Source organism: Macaca nemestrina, chromosome 1 (genome assembly GCF_043159975.1).
Source record: "Macaca nemestrina isolate mMacNem1 chromosome 1, mMacNem.hap1, whole genome shotgun sequence".
Lineage (NCBI taxonomy): Eukaryota > Metazoa > Chordata > Mammalia > Primates > Cercopithecidae > Macaca > Macaca nemestrina.
In genome coordinates, this window is record NC_092125.1 from 203,723,673 (window position 1) to 203,746,319 (window position 22,647).

At 47.9% G+C, this 22,647-nt stretch overlaps 1 long non-coding RNA gene across 2 annotated transcripts in view; it reads right to left on the bottom strand.

The window, feature by feature from the left end:
• LOC105494593 (uncharacterized) overlaps positions 1–22,647 on the bottom strand; it is a 92,892-nt gene that overhangs the window by 6,313 nt on the left and 63,932 nt on the right. For both annotated transcript variants that reach the window (XR_011623838.1, XR_011623840.1), the window contains exon 5: positions 1,524–1,645. This is a non-coding gene — a long non-coding RNA (uncharacterized lncRNA). The remainder of the gene's footprint in view (positions 1–1,523; positions 1,646–22,647) is intronic.

Consider the following 22,647-nt stretch of genomic DNA (forward strand, 5'->3'; position numbering starts at 1 on the left):
GCTGACAGTGGCCCCGGCCCCATAGTTCCCAGCCTCACCTCCACTTGGCCCATCTCACCCCCTCCTTCTGCTCCCCTATAGGCCCCTCTGCTCCTTCCTGGACCTGTGATCCTTGCAGTTCCTGCCTCCAGCCTCTGCCCCTGTGCTTTCCTCAGCTGGAACCTCTCCCATGTCTGCCCACTCCCTCCCTCTCCTCCTCAGGTTCTTATCCCAATGTCACCTGCTCTGAGAGCCCTCCCTAACCTTCTCCTCACACCATTGACAGTGCTAGGAATCTTGCTACTTTGGTGGGGAGCTGGTGTGTCCTTAACCACCTATTTGCAAGTGTGACCCATCCCCTGCCCCCTCTCCTGCTTCCTTTCCCTCCGAAGCTCTTACACACCCTGCAGCCCCCATCGGATGCTCCGCATCCGTCTCTTTCTAGACCTGAGCTCCCTACACAGGGGCTTTGTTTGGTTCTGGGCTTTCTCCTGCTGCCTAGGACAGCGAATGCCCACAGTAAGTGCCCAAATGCCTATTTGCTGAGAAAGCAAGTGACTTCAACCCTGGTAATGTCCTACAGGTAAGACACTGTCCTAAACAAGGGACTGTCTCATTACTTCTCAAGGCAGCCCAAGAAAGCTAGTTCTAGGGACGCCCTTGTGTTTCACCTGAGCCCACAGGCCTGGCCTGGCCTGGCTTGCTCCCGTGCCCCGCTGCCCCCAGCTGCCCCCAGCTCATGGGGGTTGGCTTGGGATTCCCACCTGGTCCTGCCCTTGTGGAGGTGTGTAGCTGTTCCAGAGTGTTCCAGGAAGGGCAAGGTGAGGCTGGGGAGCCTCACCTCCTCCCCACACCATTGCCAGTGCTGGGAATCTTGCAATTTGATGGGGAGCTGGCATCTCCAGGAGGTTTTATTTAGCACGCCACCCTCCTCTGCATCCTGAGCTCCAAGCTGGGTCCATGCTGGGCTAACACAGACCCCAGGTATGCAGGGAATGCCCTGACAGCCCAGCACCCCCGAGCCTCCCCTCCGCTGGTGGTTTCTCATCACCGTCTGCCTCCTTATCACCATCCACTGCCTCCACTGGCTCCTCTTCATCATCAGGGACTCCCTGACCTTTGTCTCCATAGCCTAGGATGCAGCCACTGCCACCCGGGTACAACCAAAAAAGTCTCCCTGCAGGTGCACAGGGAGATAGGGACACTGTGACTCTCCCTTTGTGCAAGCCAGGAAAGGCACCCTCATGTTCGTTCAGTTGGAGGAGGAGTGAGGCCTGGGCTTGATTGGTCAACATATTGTCTTTGCAAGGGATTCTTGTCCAGCTCCACACTGGGCCACCCAGCTGCCCCCCAAGACCTCCTCTTGCAAGTCTCTCAGGCCCCCCAAGTGAATGCACCCAAATCTGCCCAGCCCACCTCCCCTCTCCCAGGTTTCTCCTCTCACGAGTCACTGCCCTTCACCTGGTGGCCCTGACCACCTGGCAGGGGAGTGGCATGGATGGATGCCTTCTTCTCCTTGACCACACTCACTTGGAGAAACTTACTTTCCCAGGCCGGGCATGGTGGCTCACGCCTGTAATCCTAGCTATTTGGGAGGCTGAGGCAGAAGGATTGCTTGAGCTCAAAAGTTCGAGACCAGCCTGGTCAACATGGTGAAACCCCGTCTCTACAAAAAAAAAAAAAAAAAAAAAAAAAAATTAGCCAGGCACGGTGGCATGTGCCTGTAGTCCCAGGTACTTGGGAGGCTAAGGCAGGAGAATCGCTTGAGCCATGGGGGTGGAGGTTGCAGTGAGCAGAGATGGCACCTTTGTACTCCAACCTGGCCAACGGGAGTGAAATCCTGCTTCAAATAATAATAATAACAAAACTTTCTACTTTCCCAGTTTCAGTCCCTGATCAGGCCCAGGGTTCCACCATACATCCCTGAACCGAAGACACCCTCCACACACTTATTTCTTTTTGCTTAAACTACTCTGAGGGTTTTTCTGTCACTTGCAAAGAGCCCTGACTCAGACACCAAGGCAACCTGTTTATTTAAAAAACTGATTTTTTAAAAAAATACTCTTTCCAGCAATGAATGTGTGTGTCTGTCTCAGACACATTCCTGGAAGCCTCATCAAATGAGAGGAACGAGGCTTTTGCAAAGTTAGGTGGAAATTAAACCCACAATCCGGGCACACTCTTGTTTGACAAGTGATAATTAACTGCTGACAACATAATTTTAGTCTGGATGCAACATAGGTTTCATTAAAAAGTAATCAAGGAGACCTTTGCATGGGGAGGTCTGGTCTCCTCTGCAGACAGAGGTTCTGTGTTGGCGTTGAGTGTCCACTGCTCCCCGCCAGGTGGAGCATGGGCCCCAGAAGTGACACTGGGACTGGTCCCTGGTCTTGCTGTGCCCCAGAGACTCCCAGGCAGTGCCCAGAGGCGGTCCAGCTAAGTCCTCTCTCACTAGGGAGCCGTCCTCCTTCTCTAGGCAACCCCATCCCAGGATGTGCCTGGCACCATCACAGGGACATGGCACTGACTCCAGCTCCAGGGATGGGGATGGACGTCCTGTCTCTTCAGCCACACCCAGGTCCTGTTGGGATCAGATCCCATCCCTCTCCCCTTCAATTTACAGAGGAGGAACATGAGGCTCAGAAAGTTGGAGTCACTCGTTTAAGGCCACACAGGTGATGAGGGACCAAACATGCATCTGAACTGTGACCTGCCCAACTCCGTGCCACCTCCACCCCATCCGCAGCTCCATTCCTCTAGGGAACTCTCTGTTCTGTGCTTCAGTTTTGTCATCTGTAAAATGGTGAAAACACTAGTACTCTCCACATGAGGCAGTTTAAGTATAAAATAAGACTGGGCACGGTGGCTCATGCCTTTAATTCCAGCACTTTGGGAGGCTGAGGCAGGTGGATCACCTGAGGTCAGGAGTTCGAGACCAGCCTGGCCAACATGGAAAAACCCCGTCTCTACTAAAAATGCAAAAATTAGCTGGGCGTGGTGGCACGTAATCCTAGCTACTCAGGATGCTGAGACAGGAGAATCACTTGAACCTGGGAAGTGAAGATTGCAGTGAGCCAAGATTGTGCCACCGCACTCCAGCCTGGGTGACAGAGCAAGACTCTGTCCCAAAAAAAAAAAAAAAAAAAAAAAAAAAAAAAAAAAAAAAGGAGAGGGGGAGATAAAATAAGTTGATACATCCAAAGCACTTATAATAGTGCTTGACACATAGTAAACCCTTCAAGTCACTTCTGTTAGCTGTAATGCTCATTAATTGGTATTAATATCAACAGCATGCTGATATTTTTTGGCAAACTTCCTTCCTCCAGGCCCATGGACCAGTGATTCTTCCCCTTTAATCATCTCTATGAATCCTGAGCAGCATGGACCAAATTAAAACTACAATCAAGCAAGCACCGTAGTGAAAATGTAGAACACCAAGAAAAGAGGAGGTTTCTTAAAAGCTGCCAGAGAGAAGACAGATGACGTACCAAGGAAGGACGAGCAGGCGGCAGGTTCTCACGGCAACACGAGACAGAAAGCCAGGGAATCATATTTTTAGTGTCACATGAAATAAGCAAAGTAGAATTCTAGACCCAGATAAATTATCATGCCAAGCTGAGTGAGGAGGAAAGACATTTTCAGGCAAAGACACACTCAGAGGCCCTCGTCAAGAGAACTAATAAAAAAAAAAAGTCACTCAGGAGAAAAGATATTGCATGAAGAAACAAGGAAAGAATCAAAGCAGCAATAGTGAAGGAAAGAATGGGCCAATTGGGGGCTGACCATAGGACATAAACACGGCAGCCACAACAATAATAACCCCAATGAATGTGGGAATATAGGGGCAGATGGAAGCACGGGTCCGGGTTGCACAGCTTTGAGGTGGAGAGAAAGATCGTTGGAGTTAATGCATTCTAAAGACTTCGCGTGGTTCCGAGGGAGGAGAGGGATATTGATTTAGACTGTGTAAGTCAAGGGTGCTTATTATGATCTTTAAGCTGATCAATTAAAGAAGAGAATAGAATGTGTAATTTCCAAGCCAGTAGAGGGAAAAGGAAATACACAAAACCTGATCAATATGCATGGGTGTCAGGAAGTGAACCAAGCAGAAACACACACACACACACAAAGAATAAAAGCAAAAGTCAACACAAAAATCCTTGCCATTGAGAGCACAGTGAGAAGGTAGCATCCTGAGCTTTGCCTTCACATCCGTGTGTCACTGGGCAAATGACTTAATTAATGACATCACCTCTCTGACCCTGATTTCCTCATCGGTAAACGGGAGAGAACAGCACATTTTGTTAAAGGGTTATAATAGCACGTTCCATTTAAGAGCTAGCATGAGGATCGAATTCAGCAGGCACCACACGAGGGTGGGTTGCTAGCACTAGTACCATAACTCTGCACCAGGCACAGCCCTAAGTACACCCCACGTGCCATCTCACTTAACCCTCCCAACAGCACTGTGAGGCAGGGCCAATGTCATCTTCACTTTGCTGAAGAGGAAACCGAAGCTTGTAGGTGAGAGCCTTGCCGAGGCCACACAGCTGGGGAATGGCTGAGCCTGGACAGAGCTGGAGTCCTCTGAGCCTGAAGCCACCTGTTGACCCTGTGACCTTGACCAGTAGAGGTCAACTCTCTGGGCCTCAGTTTCCTCATCTGTGCCTTGCGGTGCACAGGGCAGCCACGAGGCTGGGCAGAGATGAGGTGTGCGAGCCCTCAGCAGCGTTCCCAGCACATTGTCCAGTCAATGAGTGGCGGCTCCTGCTGTTATCATGACTCATGCTGGCTGGGGGTCACTGCTCTCACCTCTGTCGCACAGGCAAGGAGCCCGAGGGTTAGGGAAGCCACGAGCTGGTGTCACCTTGCTGATCTGCGCTGATTTGTAGGCTTCACACCCTGGCTGGAGTGTGAGCTGTGGGTGGGGGGCTTGTCTGTCTGGTTTCACTGATTTACACCCAGGGCTGGGCGTAAATGAATGAATGAATGAATGAATGAATGAATGAATGAATGAAGTGTCCTTGGGTCCTACTCCATGCATCCATTATTCCCACACAATGTTCTTCATGCTGGGAGCCTCCCCAGCAGAAAGCAGCTCTGAGAAGGACTGGATGTGCTGGCCTTACAGTGTCAGGACAGGAGCAAGCTTTTCATCAGGACAAACGAGGTCCCTGACTTCCAGCTTTGTGTCCTTAGAACTTATTGCCATCTGACGTATCTTATGTCCTCATCTCTTATGATCTGCGTCTCCGCAGCACAACGGTAGCTCCATGAGAGCAGGGACTTTGTCTTAGTCACTGCTGGGTCCCAGGCAGTAGGTACTCAAGAAAAAGTCTGTCATTGAAGTGACATCACCACTCTGGGCCTCAGTTTCCTCATCTGTATAGTGGGAGGATGACACACCTTTGCAGCTGTTGTGGGGACGCAGTGAGGCGTGGCCAGCCCAGTCCTTGGTGCAGAGGCCACAGGCATGGTGAGCAGCTGCCCTTCATGCCCCTGCTCCCAGGGTGTTCGGTAGGAAATGAATTTTACGGACATCACAGTGTGAGTGTCTTTTTCCTTTCCCTCCTTTGATGGCAATGCTTTCTGCAGCCAAGCTTTAGTGTATCAGAATTAGAGATTATCTAGGTGGCTCAAGCAGTCTATCAGGAAATTTCCAAAGGGACAAAAAAGCGAGAAGCATCTCTCCCAGCAGCCTCTGCTGTACCTTTCACTTAGTCTTGGTAACAACCACCACTGTTTGAATGTTTGAAATATCCCAGAAACTGCATCTTTTAACTCCCATTTCTGCATTTAAAGTGGTGGTTCTCAATCGGAGTTGATTTTCCCCTTAGGGAAAATTTAGCAATGTCTGAAGACACGTTTGGCTGTGGCAACTGGGGAAGGGGTTGGGGGGAGGGTGCTGCTGGCATCTAGCGGGCAGAGGCCGTGTATCCTGATGTGTGTAGGGCAGCCTGCCCAAAAAGAATGACCTGGCCCCAAATGTCAAAAATGCTGAGGCTGGGAAACCCTGACTTAAACACACCCCACAAGCCTCTGAGAGCAATGTCATCTATCACTTTAGAAATGAAGGGAGGTTTGGGAGGTGAAGCTCAAGGATGTGGCTTGGCTGAGACTCAAATCTGGGTCTGTGTAGCTCTGAAGCCCCTGGTTCTTCTGCTCCTTACATTTCCAGAACCCTCCAGTTCCTTCATTATCACATAATCCCCTCTAACAGGGGCCAGTGCTCTGTCGGAAAGAGCATTGTAAACGCCTGTGTTTAACTGTGTAGAAGGAAACTTGATCTGATTTTATAGGAGCTACCTCTGCCTATTTCTGTCTCTTTCTTTTTTTTAAACAAGTAACTTCTTCCTATATCTTTAGGGGCAATTTGTGATGATCAAGGATAATTTGAAGAATGTGGCAATCAGAAGAGCAGCCGGGTCACCTGTGGCTCCCCCACCCAGAGATGGCCTGAGGTGTCCTTGGCTGTTCATGAAGGTGAGCAGAGTTCCCTTGATCTAGTTCCTGGGGGACATGCTGCCGCAGTCCCTGAGGCTGGACTTGCTATGGGAGAGCAGAGGGTGTGGGGGACTCCAAGTCGGAATGGCCCTGCTGGACAGAGCCTGTGCAGATGACTGGCTGGGGCAGTCACTGCATCTCTGTGCTCAACGCCGTCAGCTAAGGTGGGGAGACATGTTGGCCCTGGAACCACTGGGGGTGCTACGGGTGATAGACTGACCACAAGGTAACTTATGGTCACATGATTCCCTGGGCCCACCAGGGCCAATTCCAGGTTCCTGGACCCTGGACATGGAATCTGCTGTTTGGCCACGCAGAGCTGACTGTCATGCTCTCTTCACCTGTCCTCGCTGCTCACGGGATGAAGTCCATGCTCCTCGCCATGGAAATCCAGGCCCCTTGCAGTGGGCTCCTGCCTCCCTCTTAGACTGGCCTCCTCCCTCTCACACCCCTGCCTGGGCCAATCCCATCAGGCCTGACTGGGGAGGCGTGACTGTCACTCAAGCTGGAAGAAGTGGGCACAGGGCAGAGAAGTAAAGGATCGGGAGAGTCGGACACAGGTGAGGGACGGCATCAGGGTGGGTGTGGAGACCCCGAGACGCGTTGTCTCTTCCTGGGCTTTCACTCAGCGCAGACCCCATGGCCCCATTCAGAGCCGTCGAGACTCACTTTCTTCCCAAGCCCCCTGCTTGTTTCCATGCCTCCCAGACCCACCAGATGTTAGAGGCAGCACACAGCAGCAGGAGGGGTCGAGATGGGAGGACACCGGGGGAATCAAGGGAACAAGGGACGGCTGGAGAAGTGACAAGTGTCACGAAGACATGTGGTGAGAGGCACCTGTTTATCAAACCACTGTTGTTCTGAACGGAACCCAGGGCAGCTCCTAAAACACGCACTGTACACTAAGATCATTCATTCATTCATTCCCTGGGCCAGCACTTACTGAGCACCTACTATGTGCCAGGCCCCGTGCTGCTGCTGAGATGCACTGAGAAGAGAGACCCGGTCCCCACACTCAGTCTGGGGAAACATATCAAGAGAAGACCCCTCTCACATTGAGAGATGTGCCCTTGTGGTGAGGACATGATGGGGAGTGTGTGTGTGTGTGTGTGTGTGTGTGCGTGTGTATGTGACAAATGCTGATCCTGTTTCAGGCCTAGAGTGAGGTGTCCTAATGTCCTAGTGAGTCTGGGAATTTGGGAACCATCCTAGTTTTACAGAGAAGGTGATCAAGGCCCAGATGGGGAGAGATTTGTCTGACGTCCTGGACTCAGGCTTTCTGAGTCCCCAAACCCCAGCTCTGGCCTCAGCATCACCCGGCCTTGGGATCCCACAGGGCCATCACAGCCACAGCTTCAACCCACCCTCATTCCCAGGCCACATGGCCGACCTTCCCACGTGGACATTAATTATACCTCCCGGAGAGTAATTTGCAAGGAGACAGTAAAAACGTGCTATTTAAATAGCGATTATTAAAATTATGCCAGGGGGTTGCCACATAATAGGCAATTATCTTTGGCCTAATTGGGAAAACAATGCAGTCAATTCTCTTTAGCTGTTTCTGCAGAACTGGAATTAATCCTGTTGAGTTGCATCCTCTGCAGCTTCCGCTGGTATTTGTTAAATAATGTTCCTTTACAGCTGTCATGAGGGCTCCTTGGGAACTTCTGCGCCGAGTCGCCAGGGCCTTGGCCTGCATCTCTGGGTAGAGACACTGTCTTTGGACTTTGAGAGCTTTGTTGCCCTTTGACTTGCCTTCCCCTCCTGTCTGTCCGGGCACCCGCATCCTTTTCCATCTGCGTCCAAACATCCACTCGTTTGTTCACTTACGGGCTCTTATGATTCACCTCTTCAAATAGCTTTTGTTTATTTCTTTATTATTATTTCCTGCATCCATTGACCACATGTATTCATGTTTCTTCTTTCCTTCGGTGTGTTTCCTTCACTCCTCCTTCTATCATTTGTCCTTCATTCATTCATTCTTCCTTCTGTTGTCATTGTGCACTCAGTAGTCAGCAGCAATGCATTTTGTCATCCCTTATTTCAGGGCTCATTCGTTCACTCACTACCAGATGTACTCATTCATTCACCACCTTTTTCATGCATTCATTCATCATTTGTGCTCCTTGTTTATGAGTTTACGCACTTGTTCATTCATTCATTCATGCAACATTCAGTGTAGACTGCTGGTAACAGCATGGATTGGGTGTGTTTGTTCCAATGTGATTCCGTATCTGTCCATCCTGCACATTCTGGGACTTTGATAACAAAAGCCCTAGGACCTTTTAAGTAAGCTTTTTATTGTAGTATAACATACTGTATAAGAAGAAAAACACACAGGTCACAATTTTGCAAACAGCCATTCCAGTACCTCAGAACCCCCTCTGGGTCTTCTCCCTTGGTCACTACCCTCTATGGGTAACCGCTGCTGACTTCTAACAGTGTAGACTTCCTGTGCCTGTTCTAGAATTTTGTTGTTGTTGTTTGAGATGGACTCTGGCTCTATTGCCTAGACTGGAGTGCAGTGGTGCGATTTCAGCTCACTGTGACCTCTGCCTCATGGGTCCAAGTGATTCTCCTGCTTCAGCCTCCTGACTAGCTGGGATTACACGTGAGTGCCACCACGCATGGCTAATTTTTTTTGTATTTTTAGTGGAGATGGGGTTTGACCACATTGGCCAGGCTGATCTGGAACTCCTAACCTCAAGTGATCCGCCATCCTCGGCCTCCCAAAGTGCAGGGATTACAGGCGTGAGCCACCGCACTCGGCCTTGTTCTAGAACTTTGAAGAAGTGGACTCACACCATCTGTGTTCGTACATGTGCAGTCCCTTTGAGCAGCTCTATGATCCTGAGACTTATCCATGCTGTTGCATTAAGTTGTACATTATTTATTCTTACTGGTTGGTGGTGTTCTCTGCTATGAAAATACAATTATTTATTTATCCTAGATGGAATTATGGACAATCTCATGATGAACACTCTTTTGATGAGCAGGTGAAGGCATTCTTGTGGGGCATTTACCTAGGGGTGGAGCTGCTGGGTCAAGGTCACGCAGAAGTTCAGCTTTAGTAGATACTGACGGTTTTCCAGAATGATTATCCCACTGTGTGGGATTCACCTTTGCCCATGGACTTGCCCCTGAGCTACCCGTACTCCCCATGACTGTGCATTGCACGTGGTCTGTCTCCGGTCCCCCTGGCCCAGCTCCTCAGTCCTCCTTCCAAGATGTTGCCCCTCTTCAGGGCTTTGGTGCAGGTCTGCCTTCCCCTTGGTCCTGCTGTTGGCGCCTTCCAGCCTTGGTCCTGTCTTTCTGTCCTGGAGACACATCCTCAGGCCACTCTGGATGATGTCTTCTGGGCCTGGTCTGGCCTGGCCGTCTTCCCATCCTGTGGGTATTCGGGACTTAATTCTGATGTGAAAAGTCTGGGACGCAGAACGCATGCCTCGGAGTGATCCTGCCTGAAGATCAAGGGAACAGGGATGTTAACACCCCAGTTCCTGCTGGTCCCTGATTGAAGGCTATTGTCAGGAGTGTTAATTCCCTGGCCCTTTTGACCTGCCCCATAGGAGGTCAGAGTGGGCTTAGAAAGACCCAGAAAGGCTTCAGATAATGAATTGCAGGAGCTGATCCATAGAAGTCAGACCTGGACTAATACGGTGAGGCCAGGGCTGTGGCTGGGACATCAATAGCATCTGCATAACTGTAAAATGTGGGCAAGAAGGCACATCTTGGAGGAGAGTTGGGAGATTAGCAATGGCTATGGCACCTAGTAAGCAACTTGTAAATGGAACTGGATTTTATGGGGATGCTGAACTTCCAAGCCCAGGTGACTGAGAAGGCTGTGGTGTCAATCTTGGTGGCTGGGGATACAGGAAAGGGACAGGCTGAAATGGAAGGAGGATGAGCTAAGTTTTGAACAGGTAGAGTTTTGGACATGTTGAGTTTGGGTTGAGAAGACATATGGCCGTTAGAAGTAGAGATTGGCTGGAAAGGGCTTGGGGTGGGAGCAGAAGACTTGGAGTGATTCTTGCCTCCACGAATCTCACCTGGGACCACAGCAAGCTGACTCCCTTTTCCCATGGTTTCCATCTCTCGCTGTACCTCCCCACCCTGCACAGGGTATAAGCAAGAAATGGTGATGTTCCAAAGGAAGGGTTTGGTTATCAATTGTTGATGACGTGTTTTATTTTGAAACTGGTTTTGGGCTCCAAAAACAGACAAGATGATCTTCGCTGCCTTGCCGGGCTACCTCAGCTCCCATCCGCACCCACTGTGTAGAGGAAGACACTGAGCTCAGGACACTGGGATCAGGCTGCAGTGGGTCCATGTGCGTGGGTCCGGAAGAGGTAAACTCCAAAGTTGACCCTGAGGTGGTGTGTGTCCCTGTTCTTCCCCAATATGTGAGCTGGGGTCCACCTTCTACAGGCGAGCCTGCCCTTCTTTTGGGGTCCCTGCTCCCAGAGTTAGAGAAGTTGTGGATGGTGATTCTCCCAGCAGCCAACCGCACAGGTGTTGGCCTTGAAGACCTCATCTCCCAGACAGTCCCTGCCTAGACCCACAAAAAAGAGCGAGGTGCCTCATTGTGGTCTCAGGCCCAAGCAGTTTTCTGCGATGGCCCTGGGAGAGCAATGCCAGCTCTCTGCAAGCCCACACTGCAGTTCCTCTCAGCCTCAGCCTTGGGGGCCTTTTCAGAAAAGGGCAAAGCAGCCTCGGGTCCCTCGTTTTGTGTTTCAAGGACTCAGCACTTAGGCATCTGGAGTAGGGAGAGAACATGTCTGCTGGAGCCAAGAGACCTGCAGTCCCCATCCTGGGTGACCTCGGACAGATCCCATCACCTCTCTGAGTCTCCGGTTCCACAGTGATGAACTGAGTGAAAAGATCCGCCTCCTAGAATTATGGGGAGGATTAAAGGAGACAATGGGTGGGAAGGTGTTTAGCAAACTCTGATGTTTCCATTTATGTGGGAGTGAGTCGTTGTCACTGTGGGAAAGACAGGATGGTGTATTTCCTCACTTTTGTTCCTTAAATTACATAATCCCCAACTCACCAGGATTCCATTTCCCTGCACTGCCCCTCATTGTTGTCCTTGAACTTTGACTAATTTAAAAATGTAAACCTGGAAGGAATCTCAGAGAATGATGAGTCCAACCTCATTGTTCTAAACACTGGGGAACTGAGGCACAGAGCGAGACAATGGGCTCAAGGTGCCCCAGCTGGTTGTGGCACAGCCACCCAGGAGTCCCAGCCCAGAACGCCTGGGGTCTCCGCAGCCTCTGCCTCGCAGTTCCCTGGGGTCTTCCTCAACCTTGCTTGCTTTGCTTGCCAGATACTCTCTCCAAGATCAAAAGCTAACAGGCAGCAACCTGGATTTCCACAGCTGGAGGCTAATTTGCCCTGAGGCTGCTTTTTGTTTGTTTGTTTTCTTTTTAGAATTACTTCCACGGCTTAAAAATTGTATTTTTGAAAACCTAAAGTGGCTGTCAGTTTCTCTCCAAAAGAAAGCACGTGATCTGTCTTTTGTATGGATGTGACATTGCATCTAGTTCAAAGTCCCATCAAATGAATGTATTACAGGAAGAAAGGGTTTCATTTGAGAAAATTCAAGCTACCGCACACATAGTTTGCTGCCTAACCTTTTTTATATATCTTTTTTTTTTTTTTACCATGAAAAACAAAATAGCTTTTAAAGGTTACCTTTCCCTCAGAAATGATCTGAATGCGTGTAATTTAAGCCTGTGTCGAACATGTGAAATGTTAACATTTCCTCACTGTTATAATCCTGCCCTCTTGCCTTTCTCCAGTGCAAGAGACTTCCTCCCTGCTCAGCTTGATGGTCATTTCTTTTTGCAGCCCAAGGGCTTGTCTTTCCATCCCCTTGAGAGAAATGAACTCAGGTGAGGTCAGGCAGCCGGGAGATTCCAATTTATGATTCCTAGGACTTTCCATATGTGGATCATCATAGCTACCATCGCCTAAGGGCCTACTGTGAGCCAGCACTGTGTCAGGTGCCTTTTAATTCATCGCCTCTAACCCTCCCGCTTCCATATTGATTCTATCTGCTGTCACCCGCCGCCGGGATGATTGCCAGAGATGCCAGATCATCTCCCACATTCGATTCCACTCTTACCCCCCGTGATCTCCTCTCCACTTAGCAGCAGGAAGGAGCCTTTAAAAATGTCCTTACAACCACTTCCTTCCTTGCTCACACCCTCCATGGGTGCCCAGCTTCTGCAGGTTAAAGCCCGAGTCCTTCCCTGGTCCCAGACCCTGTGACCTCTCTGACCTCACCTTGACCTCTCTGACCTCACCTCCTACCCCTCTTTGCTCTGCCCCAGCCACTTGGGCCTCCCCGCTGACCCTTGAGCACGCCAGGCTCACTCTCACCTCTGGGACTCTGCACATGTGGCTTCCCCTGCCGGGGCTGCCCACCCTAGATGTCCTCATGGCTCCCAGCCTTCGGGGCTCTCTCCAAGTGAGTCCTCAGTGAGACCTTTCCTGATCACCCGCATAAAACTGCACCCCAACCTCCTGATACTCTTTAGCCCTCCTCTCTGCCTGATGTCTCCTCATCACTTACCACTGTCACTATCTGGCATATTCTGAATATTTTGTTTACATTATTTATTGGCTGCCATCCCAAGACCGCAAGCTCTGGAAGGATAGTGATGATGATCGTTTTGTTCACTGCTAAATATCCAGTTCCTACAACATTGTCTGAGACATAAATGCTTATTATATGAATGAACTGAAGATTCACATTTGGTGTGGATAGGATTAATAGCATTCAGATAAAAAAAAACAAGTAAACAGATACATAGTATAATATCAAAGAGCAAGAGGTGCTATGAAGAAAGGAAGGCAGGACTATGTGGCTGCTTAGACTGGGGGCCTGGGAAAGCCTCTTCCAGCTTTCGAATGGAGATCTGGAGTTTACAGACCAGGCAGCAGCCCCAGGGAGTGGATAGCTCGCCCAAGGCCTGGCAGGAGGTAAGTTATGGCATGGGTTTTGAGGCCACAGAGCAAGTGTGCCCCGGCTCCTGGGGAGCGCTCCAGAACACCCGAAATGGACATCCTTGGAGCTGACCTTGCTCCGGCCTTCTGGCCACCATGTTAAAGTCATTATTCCATGTATCTCCCTTCCCCATGGGACTGAGAGTGTGACTTGGTGGAGTTCCCATCCATCCATCACAGGGCCTGGTGTATAGTAGAGCCTCTGCAGGGTTCTCTTAATGAATCAAGTGTGTTATTTCCAGGCAGGTGAGGGCATGTTGCAGCTATAAACATACAAGAATGTCCAGCTGTAAGAGGTCCTGGAAATAATTGAATCCATTTTTTTTTTTTCAGAGAAAACTGAAGCCCAGGGTGGGCCAGGGTGTTGCCCAAAGTCATTCGATGAGTCAGGACCAGAGTTGGGACTTGAACCCAGGCCTTCTGCTGTTGGTCCTTCCCATGGGACCACTCTACAGAGAAAGCCTGGGAACCCTGTCTCCTCTGAGAGGAAATCAGGTGACTCACACAGATAGGACTTCTGCAAACCCTGGCTGAAAATAATATAAAAATGAGGCTGTGCACCTGAAGTTACAAATTCCCTCAACCTGAAAAAACATGGGCTCACCATTAAATAAAAAAGAGCCAAACTCACTTCCAATTCATGACTTCATTTTTTTCCCAAACCCATCAAAGAAGTAAAGTCAAAGGGCAAACAACTGGCCCCAAATCTGAGGAGAGATAGAAGGCTGCAGGGAGAAAGGAGACAGAAATCCTCCCTCCCTGGAGTACATAAACCAAAGCATGTCTGAGGCAAGTCTCAATCCGTTTAGGAAGTTTATTTTGCCAAGATTAAGGACATGCCCCTGACACAGCCTCAGGAGGCGCTGACAACATGTATCTAAGGTGGCCAGGCACAGCTTGGTTTTATACATTTTAGAGACATGAGGCATCAATCAATATATGTAAGATGTACTTTTGGTTCAGTCCGGAAAGGTGGGACAACTCGAAGCGGGGAGAGGGCTTCCAGGTCATAGGTAGATAAGAGACAAATGGTTGCCTTCTTTTGAGTTTCTCATTAGCCTTTCCAAAGGAAGCAATCAGATAGGCATTTATCTCAGTGAGCAGAGGAATGACTGGGTTCTGCCTTTTCTTTTTCCACAAATTGTGAGGGAAGCATATTGTTGTTGTTGTTGTTGTTTTTATCTTAAGAGCTATCTTCTTTTGGAATCGAACGGAGGCACGTTGGCCCTAAGCAGTTCCCAGTTTGACTTTTCCCTTTGGCTGAGTGATTTGGTGGTCCCGAGATTTCTTTTCCTTTCACAGGCAGATGCATCAGAAACTAGTTAGAAGAGTTCAGCTAGAATAATTAAAAAGTGAGTGAAGGCCAGGTGCAGGCTGACTGGACAGTGTGAAGTCCCCAAACCAGGGAGTCTGCACCAACTTTCAGGATCTTTCTAGAACCCAGGGGATGCTCACAGGAAAGGTCAGAAGGAGGTGTCAGAAAGTGTCTTACAGTTCAGACAAGGAGAAGCTACAAAAAAAAGTGTACTCAGGCAGCCTTTCTCTCCAGTGAAACAAAATACTTTATCTAGGTAGAAAATGGGAATAAGAACTACTGTCCCTCAGGCACTGGTGAAAGATTATTTCAGTTGAGGGGAAGAGAAGAAGGGGATCTTTCTTCCTGAGAAAGGGGAAAGGAGCACTCACTGGGCACAAAACTACACAGGGAGAGGGATGGGAGAGTTCAGAGGGCTGCATCCTGAAACGCAGGGAAACATGGTTTAAATAAGACAGGCTTAATCAGAGCAGCAGAAAATACACCACAGTGGCCTCACATCCCCAACCAAGCTAACGAGCTTCACGCAAGGAGCAAGTGCAGAATGCTGCAGGGAGGGGAATGTTCGAGGTCCAGTTAAAGGGATGGTCCCATGCAAAGCTTCAGACAGACATGGTGCTGGCAACCCAATCTCCACCCTGAACACAGGCCTCACCGCAGGAATTGGAAGCTTGTGGTGCAATGAGGATAAACAGAACAAGAACAAATCTCACACCCAGCCCAACTCCTGACTGCAATAACTCAAACCTGTCACTAAAGCACCAGGAAGGGTATCTGATTCCAGGCATAAAAACCATGCTCCTCAGTCTCTACTGTCTGAGCCAAAAGGTCCAGCTTTCAACAAAAACATCACGAGGCCTGCAAGGCACACAGGAATCAGCAGAACCAGATGCAGACATCACAGTGAGATGCTGGAACTATCTGACAGGGACTTTAAAATAACTATGATTAATACCTTATGGAATAACACGCATGCTCCGATGAAAAATGATTTCCAGTGGCCCTCAGCAGAACTGAAACAGCTAAGGAAAGGATCAGGGAACATGAAGATATATTGACAGGAGTTACCCACACTGAACCACAAAGAGAAAAAAAGGCTGAAGAAAAAGAGAAGGAAAAAAAAATAGGAAGAGAACATCCAAGAGCAATGGGACAATATCCAACAATCTAACATATGTGTAACTGTGAGCTGGAGAAGGAGATGAGAGAGAAAATGTGGCGGAAACAGCATGTGAAAAAATAATTGCCAAGAATTTCCCAAAATCAATGAGACAAAAAAGCCACATACCCATGAATCTCAAAGACTATCAGGCAGAAGAAATAGCTCCCGCCACTCCCCAACCCATATACACACATATTTACTAGGCAAATCATACTCATGCTGGAGAAAAAAAAAATTGGCAAAGAAAACATCTCGAAGACAGACAGAGAAAAGAAGGAACATTATACAGAGATAAACAAAGAGGAGAATCACAGTAGACTCTTCATCAGAGCCCACACAAGCTAGAAGACCATGGAGTGGCATCTTCAAAGTGCTGAAAGAAAAACAAAAAAACTATCAACCCAGAATTCTATACCAGAAGAAACAGCTTTCAAAAATGCAGTAGAAATAAAAACTTTCTCAGGGAAACAACAAATGAGAAATATGTTGTCAAGAGAGACCTAAGAAATGTTAAAAGGAGTTCTTCAAGCGAGGGCATATGGTATTAAACAAAATCTTGGATCTACATGAGGAAATAAAAAGGGCCCTAAACATAGAAAGTACATTTTTCCTTATTTTTAATTGCCCTAAAAACTAATTGTTTAAAGCATAATTGTGTTTATAGAATGTTTAAAAATGTTATATATGACAACAATAATGCAAATAATGGGAGGGACAAATTGGGACTATAATGTAAGTTCCTAATATGACACATAAAGAGGCATAATATTATTTGAAGGTAGACTCTAATTAGGAATGTCCATTGCAAACCCCAGGGAAAACACTAAAAATATAATAAGAGGTATAAATAAGCTAGTAGACTAAATAAAAAGGAATAGTGAGTGATATGGTTTAGATGTGTGTCCCTCCCCAGACCTCATGTTGAATTGTAATCCCCAGTGTAGGAGGTGGGGCTTAGTGGGAGGGGATTTGATTATGCGGGAGGACTTTCCCCTTGGTGCTGTGCTAGTGGTGGTGAGTGAGTTCTTGTGAGATCTGCTCATTTCAAAGTATGTGGCACTTCCCCTCCCTCTCGCTTGGTCCCACTTCTGCCATGTAAGATGTCTGCTTCTGCTTTGCCTTCCACCGTGAGTAAAAGCTCCCTGACGCCTCCCCAGAAGCTCAACAGAAGCCACTATGCTTCTTGTACAGCCTGCAGAACCGTGAGTCAATTCCACCTCTTCTCTTTATAAATTACCCAATCTCAGGTATTTCTTTACAGCAATGAAAGAATGGACTAATACAATAGATGATCAATTTACTTAGGAGAAAGCAGACAAAGGAATAAAAAGAAAGAACAGGTTAAACAAATATAACTCTCAACTGTAGAATGAAAAAAGATGGATGGAAAACTGTGAAGGCCTTTCCTGCTAAAACATTCTCTAAATCAGGGAGCTCCTTCCTTGACTTGAAGACTTCTCAATGCTTCATGAGGCCCTCAGTGAGGAACCTCTTAATAACATCTCTTTAATTAGTTTGGTGAATCAACACAACCACAGTGGGAGAATCTTTTATCAAATTGCTCCTGCACAGGAGAACGGAAGACTACAATGCTTAGAAGCACAAATACAATTGGAGGTCATCAGACTCACAGCCTGTTGGGCCCTTCCCTTATAGACTCACACTTGGGGCTGTGTAACTCACAGATAGTGGATCTTTCCTCTCAAGCCAGGAGTCCTAGAATCATAGGATTTAGAGCTGTGGCCCAGAGAAAGGAAGTGATTCAAGTCACACAGCAGATTCGCTTCTAGTCACTTCTCATTTAACTCTCCTGGAATTTCTTCACCTATAAGAACAGGAGCAGGGCGGTTCAATAAGGTAATCCCTGAATGAGTCTACTAGTCTTTGAGTCGTAAAAGCCAGGACACACAAGTTGGGTGCAGGACCAAACGCTCTGTGGCCACTGTCAATGGTGCTGAAGAAGAGCAAGGCACTGGCCCTACTCAGTACATTTAAGGCCAAGGGGAAGAGGACAGAGTTGCCTTCAGAAAATCGCTCCCTCCCTATTAGAATCAATCTTCCTCCCCTTCCAATTCCCCATCCTGCTCTTTTCCCCAGAGTCTTGGAATCCACAGATGACAGGCACCTTTGGAGTCAGGACAATAGCACAAAGATCTACAGGATTCTCCAAGTGTCAGGTGGGTGGTCTGAGGGACCTGATCCTTCCTGCTGAGGGCCTGAGGCCATGTCCATCCTAGGTGTACAGCATAAAAGACACCAAAGCCTCCGTTGACCATGCCATCTCCATTGGAGGAGGAGGAGGATAATCAGGCTAGTTTTCCTGCTGAAGAGAACCAGCAGAGGCCTTCACCCAATAGGCACTGGGTAAATTAGGGAAGAGGAACATTTAGGAGCCATGGTGAGGTTATTATGCATGACCCCAGAGGGGCTGGCTGTCAGGCCTGATGGAGCAGATGCAGCAAGTTGGTTGAACCACCAGGAATGTGTGGGAGCTGGAGAGGAAGCGCTATGGCTTGAATGTGTCTCCTCCAAAATTCATGCTGCAACTTAATCTCCATTTTGGTGTAACCAAGGGTGGGACTCTTTGAGAATGGATTAGTGACCCATAAAAGGGCTGGAGGGAAGTAGCTGGGGCCAGCTTTGGCCTCTGCTTTTCACCGTGTGAGGACACAGCAGCAAAGAGCCATGTTGGGAACAGAGACTAGGCCCTCACAGACACTGAACCTACCGGCACATTGATCATGGACTTCCAGCCTCCAAAATTGTGAGGAATAAATTTCTATTGCTTATAAATCACCTAGTCTCAGGCTTTCAAAAATAGCTGCACAAATGGACTAAGACAGGAAGCCAGGAGAATTCCAGAGTCAAGATCCATTTGGGAACCACATAGAATCAGAGAACACATCCATAGCAATGAGAGAAGACAGATTTGAGGAGGGTGGAAGGTAAAATTCTACCTGTTCCTCGTGATAGCACCTCCTTTATCTTTCAACTCAGTTTAACACACTCTGTGATTGCCCTTTGGGTTGTCCTATCTGTTTACATATGATTTCATTTAATTATTTTACAAATCGTGAATAAGCAACATTATCATTATTTACAACTAAGGATAGGTAGCCTCATAGGCAGAGACTTTCCCATAATCTCTCAGTTGGTGTGGTGGGCAGAATCCTGAGATTACCCCTAATAATTCATACCCTTATATAATTCCTTTTCCTTGAGTGTGGACAAGATGTAAAACTTCCTTTACTGATTGAATGGGGTCAAGGTGAAGGGATTTTGCAGATGTAATCAAAGCTCTTAATGAGTGGACTTTAAATCAATCAAAGGGGAAGTTACACTGGGTGGGCCAGATCTAATCAGGCGAGTCTTTTAAAGAAGGTCAGACACGGAGAGCTACAGAGATATAGCTCAAGACTCTTCTATAGAAGAGAGCTATAGACTCTCTTCACCACTGGCTTTGAAGCAAGCTGCCATGCATTTTACAATCACAACGAAACGAATTCTGTCAAAAACCTGAATAAAATTGGAAGCAGATCTTTCCCTAGTTGAGCCTACAAATGAGAACAGGGCTTGGAAGGCACCTCGATTTCAGCCTCATGAGACCCTGAGCAGAGAGCCCAGCTAAGCTGTGTCCAAATTTCTCACCTACAGAAGCTGTGAGATGATAAATAGTTGTTGTTTGAAGCTGTTAAATTTGGAACAATTTGTTACGCAGCAATAAACAACTGATAGCCCTGGCAGGTGGCAGAGCTGAGATGCAGGAACTTCCCTGTTTCCTGTAAAGTCCCCACTTTTTCCACTGCAGACCCCCTTACTCCCCACTCCCCAACACACATATTCCATTGTTTCCATCTGGGGCTGGATTTGCCCTCAGAGGGAAGTTTGATTATTAAACAGGCAGGATGGAAATAGAAAGAGTGACAACCCCATTCATTTTCTCTGACTTCTGGGCAGAGGCGGGCACTGAATAGGTGTGGCCCCAAAACTCCCAGGAGGAAGGACCATGTGCACCAGCTGGCATCACTTGGGGCTGGCAGTGACTCCAGGTGCCCACGAAGAGAATGAGGTGAGAGGAGCTCCTGGTCAAGTTATCAAAGAAGGTTGGCCTTTGGGTCATCTTTGGCCTTTGGGTCAGGGGTCACTGAACCTCGGCTCACCCACTACATGTGCCTGGGACATTAGGCATCTTCTTTGATCTCATGTGATTCCATGAATAACAATAGAGCTACTGTTTGGTGAGTTTCTACCTCACTCATTCGACATATACCTATTTTGTGTGCAGTACGTGCTGAGCACTGGGGCTGCAATAGTGAACCCCACAGAGCTTTTAAATGCCAGAGAGGGACCAGCCAGACTCCCAGCTGTGAACACATCGCTGTGGCCTCTGAGGCCACACAAGGGACCCTTCCTCTGTTCTGGGCTCTCTGGCTGCTCAATTGTAGACACTTTTTCCCCAACTCATCACATGCTGGCCCTTGGCATTTCCGTATCCTCTGATATTGGGGTGTCGGTGGGGAAGGGAGGAAAAACAAATGGGCAGAAGGAAGACAAATCACAGAGCCAAGAAAGGATTTTCTTCCTGTTTCTTTCCCTAAGCAGTTTAACACAAATTAATTTAAGTACAGCCTGCATCTGATGAAGAAGTCACTTAGATTCATTGTCTTAATCAACTATTTCAAGCCCAGCATTAATCTATTCATCAGCTGCACTCATCAGGAGAAAACATGCTTCTTCAGGACTTTTCTAACTGAAAATAAATACCTCATTAAGTTAAACATATTAACCTGAGAACAGTATTGAAGTCAGACAGACTAATGAACGTCACTATAGGGAAGATGCAACAGTCCTCAGAGGGGCCCCACCCTCCATCAGGGGCTCCCACAGATTCTCTCAGCTACTGCAGGATGTAGGATCATCAAAGGAGGGAGGAAGAGGAGAAAAGGACGCAGAGGGAACAGGGCTGATCCAGGAGTCATGGCTGTCACTGTGGATATACTCCAGATTCACTCTGGATACTTGTCTGAGAAGGGCATGTCGCCACCCTTATGTGATGTGATGTGTTGCGAATTCCAAGAGAGAGGCTGGTTTTGCCTCTAAAATGAGAGAAGCCAGGCTTAGGTATCAGGAAGCTCTGATTCTAGTTCCTGCTCTGTCCCTCAGTGGGGTTGGGAATAATTCCCTGGCTTTTTCCAAATATCAGTGGACTAGATCTAGTTTCTTCCAATCTTTATTGAGTCAACCATTATGCTACGTGCTTTCTCATATGTAATTTTGTGGACTGTCACAGAAACCCAGTTAGACATATTTGTCTTTTGCCCTAGAATTAGAGAATAGGAAAACCCAGGCCCAGAGAGAAATTATCTGACTTGCTTTGCTAGATTGTTGGGACAAGCAGAGGCTGGAAATGGGGCTCCGCCCTGGGAAGGTCATCCCTAGGGAACTGCATCTGCCTTTGCAAGAAAATAAATGTAAAAGAAAGGCAGAAAACTTGAGCTTGGTCAGAAGAGTATGACCAACTTGATGAAGGGGTGGTGTGATGCAGAATGCTGAGGAAGCAGGGCTGTTGCGCCTGCAGAAGGAAGAACCTTGGAGAGACAAAAGAAATATTCTCAAATACAAAAAGGACTGTCATGTGGAAGAGGGAGCACGTGCCCTCAATATGGGCCGAAGGAAGGTATTTCAACAGCCAAAGCTGTCCAGAGATGGAATGAGCTACTTCCAGAGGCAGTAAGCTGCACACACCCCCGCCCCATGGATATGCAAGTAGTAATTAGATAACTACTTAGTGGGGGGCATAATATCAGGACAAACTGGACTAGAATGACAACTGTTGTGTTTTTTTCAGGACAATTTCACTTGTCTCTGACCCAGTCTCTCATTCGAAAAATGGGGATTATAAAGTTACCTACCTCTTTGGGTTACTGTGAGAATTAAAAGAGATTATTAAATTAAATGAATTAAATGTATGTAATACACTACATGCATGCCTGGCTGGGAGCTGATGTTTTAACCATCAATGTTTGATTTTTAGGGAGAGGATTCCAGCATCAGATGAGGTCTTGTAGCTTTGCCCACTTCCAGCACTTGGTGTCTCCTGCCCTGCCCGGCCCGTGGAAGAGAACAGTGCCGATATGGTATTTTGGTTTCTTCCTTCCCTACTGCCCAAGCAGGTGTGCAATGACTGATGTTCACATTGAAAGGGGACATGGGAACAAACAGGCTGTTCACTAACCTGCTCACAGCCTTCAGGGAGCCATGCAGCTTCAGGGCTGAGTCAGAGGAGTCTCCTCCCGCCACTGCATGGGGCTGCTTTGTGGCTCTGCTGAGTTTAATCACCTTCTTTACACTCCAAAATGCACTTTAATGTCAGTTTTGAAGACTTCCAAACCCTGGGTGTGAATTCTGCTCCACTTTCCCTCTCTGTGAATGCTCTGAGAATTAGGAGATGGTGCCCACTATCAGTTTATTGCCTCTTAACTCAAATTTCTTCTTTACTTTGTTTTTTGATACTGAAGCTGGACACTGAAAACATTTCTTCTATGCCAGGTGATGTAATGTTACACCTTGTCTGTAGGGGGTGCTGGGGAGACACTGCAAAGCTGTAGAAGAGGATGGGATTTCTTGTCTGGGTCCTGGGTTTCTTTGCTTCTTGCTCCTGTGGCAAGACTGC